Source organism: Microtus ochrogaster, chromosome 8, assembly GCF_000317375.1.
Source record: "Microtus ochrogaster isolate Prairie Vole_2 chromosome 8, MicOch1.0, whole genome shotgun sequence".
In the NCBI taxonomy this organism is placed as follows: Eukaryota; Metazoa; Chordata; class Mammalia; order Rodentia; family Cricetidae; genus Microtus; species Microtus ochrogaster.
Window position 1 is genome coordinate 68,881,333 of NC_022015.1, and position 4,678 is coordinate 68,886,010.

The window sequence follows — 4,678 nt, forward strand, 5'->3', positions numbered from 1 at the left end:
TGGTCTACAAGAGCTAGTTCCAGGACAGGCTCCAAAACCACAGAGAAACCCTGTCTCGAAAAAGCAAAATAAATAAATAAATATTTAAAAAAAAAACAAATAAAGCCGACAATCAAGTAAAAATGTGAAAAGTACTTGAAGTCAGGGTTGTTGTTTTGCTATTTTTTAAAAATTTTCCAGTTATCTCAACTTACTGCCATTTATATTAAAACTATGCAACAAGCTGGAGAAATGGCTCAGTGATTAAAGGCACTGCGTGCTCCTCCAGAGGACCTAGATTTTATTCCTAGCACCCACCTAGCAGCTCACAACACTCTCTAACTCAAGTCCTAGAGGATGTGATGCCCTGTTCTGGTCCCTGTGGATACTAGGTACAAATGAGGGATATAGATATGCATTTAGATAAAATACCCAAAACACATAAAGTAAATTAATTAGTTTAATAAAATCTATGTGCTAAAGCCCTAGTATGGTGTTGCACACTTTAATTCCAGCACTCAAGAGACAGAGGCAGGCAGAGCTCTGTGAGTTGGATAACATCCTGGTCTACATAGGGAATTTCAGGTCAGCCAGGGCTACACAGTGAGATCTTGCCTCAAAAAACAAAACAAACCAGGCATGGTGGCACATTCCTTTAGTCCCAAGCACTCAGGAGACAGAAGCAGGGGAATCTCTGTGAGTCTGAAGCCAGTGTGGTCTGCACAGCGGGTTCTAGGACAGTTAGAGCTAGACAGTGAGACCCCATCTTTAAAAAATAAAAATAAATACAATAAATAAAAAAAAGCAACTGTGATGAAGATTAGAAAGGCTATTAGCACACAGCATTCCATTAATACGGAAGTGAACTTCAAACTTATTTCAAAGGATGTTATGACGGAATTAATGGACTTAAAGATATTTATCCTGGAAACCAAAAAGTAAATAAAACTGAAATCAACAGAAAATGTCGTGTATGACGGTAAAGTAAGGACTCCCATTCCAAGTGACTGAGACAGTTCGGTGCTGTTCAGACTGGAGGACTATCCTATAGTCCCCATTGGCTCTTGATAAGCAAAGCACATACATCCAGAAGACACATGTATTTAAATAAATGTATTAGGAGAATGCAGAAACATGTTTATCAGCCATAAAGCTTGGGAATATGTTTGTGACGTTTACTAATGGCAGTCTACAATGCTAGATACCTAGAGAGTTCTAGAAATCAAGGAATCATTCATATTCTATATGACTCCCTAATGTCTTACTCTGCTTCATATATAGATACAACACATTTTCTCAGGGAAACATCTCAAACTATGTGAGGGTTGTAATGCCTGCACTGGCTCTGGAGAGCTGGCTCAGTGGTTTAGAGCACTGGCTCTCCCAGGGGTGAATTACAGAGGTTCACCCTCCAGTATTCACGTGGCAGCACACAACTGTCTGGAACTCCATTACCAGGGCACCCAGTACCCTCTCCTGGCCTCTGTGGGTACCAGGCTTGCAAGTGGTGCACAGACGTACATAAAAGCAAAACACTCACACATATAAAATAAAAATAGCTGGCAGTGATGATGCACGCCTTTAATCCCAGCACTCGGGAGGCAGAGTCAGGTGGATCTCTGTGAGGTCAAGGCCAGCCTGGTCTACAGAGCGAGTTCTAGGCAGCCAGGGCTAAACAGACAAACCCTGTCTCAAAAAAGAAATAAAGAAATAAAATAAAAATAAGTTTAAAAAGAAAAATTCATTTCAGACTAGAAGGAGTCATGGAATAGAGAGATGACTCAGTGGTTAGGGCACTAACTGTCCTTCCAGAAGACCTGGGTTCAATTCCCAGAGCCCACATGGTGACTAACTGTAACTAGTCTTTCTCTGTCCCACCAGCCAGCTCCCAAATAAATGACATGGGGACTTAGTGTTAATTATGAAACCTCAGCCAATAGTTAGGCTTGTTTCTAACTAGCTCTTATAACTTATATTAACCCATATTTTTATTAAGTCACATTCTACCATATAGCTTTTACCTCTATCCCATTCTGTGTGTCCTACTGGTTCTGCATCTGGCTGACTTCTTCCCCCATCTCTGCCCTTCTTCTTCTTCCCAGTGTCCTCTCTGCTCTGAAAATCCTGCCTAGCTATTGGCCAAATCAGCTTTTTAATTAAACCAATCAGAGTAACACACAATCACAAAAAGATTCTTCTACAACAACTAATGATCACCCGCCCCTTCAGTTCTAGGGAATCTGACAGCTTCTTCTGGCCTCCATGGGCACTGGTCACACAAGTGGTGCACATACAAAACCAAATGCTCATACACAGAAACTAAAATAAATAAATCTAATAAATAAAATTGTTGTCAGGTAATTTTGTTACAAATCTGGTGAAATGGAGAGCGGTTTTCCTAGTGAGACAAGTGCAGTAAATGAAGAAAAACACAGGAAGGAAACCCAGAGGCTGACTGTCAGGGACACGAGTATACACTTATGACTCTCAAGGGTCCACTGAGAATTGTTAGGTTTGATGAGACAGATCAGTATGGGAACAGTTACAGGATAAAGGTAAGCAGATGGCTGGGAGTGGTGGCTCACACCTTTAATTCCAGCACTTGGAAGGCAGAGACAAACGGATCTTTGTGAGTTCAAGGCCAGCCTGGTCTACAGAGAGAGTTCCAGAAGAACCAGAGCTACATAGTGAGATCCTATCTGAAGGGGGGAAAGCATCAGGTGATGACAGCCTACGCACAATGGCTTTTTTCTCTGGATAAATATCAGTTTCCCTTTCAAGCCTTATCTGTGGCTAGCCCTGTGCTGGCAGGAATGGGTGGGGGTGTGGCAAGGACTAAATCTACCTTCAACATCTTCATTTCTGTGGATGGGCTTTGCTTGGCGTGATGGTTGTCTTTAGAGGTGCAGGCAGGGGCCTCTGAGGGGAGCATTGGGGTATCAACTGTCTACCTTTCTCTCCTCTCTGTTCCATGGGCCTCAGTCCTGAGCAGAAGGAGGGACCAGACCCCAGCACTGGGTAGTCTCCAGAGGAGCTGTACTGCTTCCTTATGGTCTTTCCTCTGTGGCGCTCATGCTCAGCCTTCTTTTGCAGTTTTATTGATGAATGAAGAAGGAAAAAGGAGGATAGGGAAGAGAAAAGGAGGAGAGGGAGATATTTTTAAAAAAGAAGCGGAAAGACTAGTAAAACAGACAGAGGGGGATCTATGTGTGTGCTTAAAGAAAGGAAGAATTTGCATTCAAGTATAAAGTACTGGGTTACAAGGCATGTTGGGAGACAAATTCTTTACAGAATTTCCTGTTTCAAAATGCAATCCAATAAGTCTAATTCTAGATATACACTCAAAGAAAAACCACATCCAAACAAAACTTGCACACAAATGCTCATACCCAACTTACTTATAAGGCAAAAAGCAGGAATAACGTAAATATTTAAGTGATGAATGCATGAATAATCTGAGGTACATCTATATAGTGAGCCATAAGAAGAAATTATGTAGTACTATCACAATATACGTGATCCTTCAAACATCGTGCTAAGTGAAAGAAGCTGGCCACAAGGACCACATAGTGTTTGACTCCATTTGTATGAGACCATAGAAAGAGACAAAGTAGGTCAGATGTTCCGGGGACTGAGGGAGAGAGGGCAATGAAGTCTGGGGTAGGTGGTGGGTGAGGAAGGCGTTTCTCTGGGGGGTAATGAAGTGTTCTCCAGCTAATTGTAGTAATGATTGCACAGATCTGTGAACAAGAAAAATGTCGGCAAACTATAACACTTTAACTGGGTCGATTCATATCTTATTGCTAAAAGTTTTGCAAAGCACACTTTGCTTTTATACTAATAAAATTAATGATTTTATATGTTAATGAATATATCATGATATGGGTTTTCAGTCTGCTGATGCCTCTCAAATGTCAAATTATTATGATTAAGACTCTGCCCCTAGCCAGTCCTCTGACAGCTGTCCTTATTAATAGGTAAATTCTCTATCAGAAGTTGGAGGGAATATATGTGGTTCTGGCAAAAAGAACAAGGGGGAAATAAAAGCACATATCAATGAACAAAATGGAGAATCCAGAATTCATTGTATGGCGTTGTAAGCTTTTTGCAGTTCTGCAGTGAGGATGCTTTTGTTGAATGGTGTTGGAATAATCAGTAATTTGGGACAGAAACAAAATTAGAGCAGTATCTTAACAACATACCACAAAAGGAACTTCCAGATGGATTGAAGTGTTAAGTATCCAAATCACATTAAATAAAATCAAGAATTAGATCCGTGAAGGATATGTTACTTTCTCAACTCTAAAAGAAATTGAAAAGTATTACTAAAGTCGGGCATTCCTATACTTGAAAATCTCATTTCTATAACGTAAAAACAAAAATTAAGATAGAAGACTGTAGACTTAATATTTATCACATGTATAATTAACAGAAAAGATTCATCTAGTTGCCTATTTTTTTAAAAGGTGGGGAGAGTCAAGTGAGTGATGAGCAGAGAAAATGAGCAGATTTTTGCATCAGGAGAATCAATCCTAAGCAGAAACATATACAAAGGCTCATAATTGCTGTGATCAAAGAAATGCAAGTCAAACAGCAGTGGCGTTCTACAGGGGCTCTCCTGTGCTGACCTGCAGGGGCCCTTCTGTCCTGTGCTGACCTGCAGGGGCTCTCCTGTGCTGACCTGCAGGGGCTCTCCTGT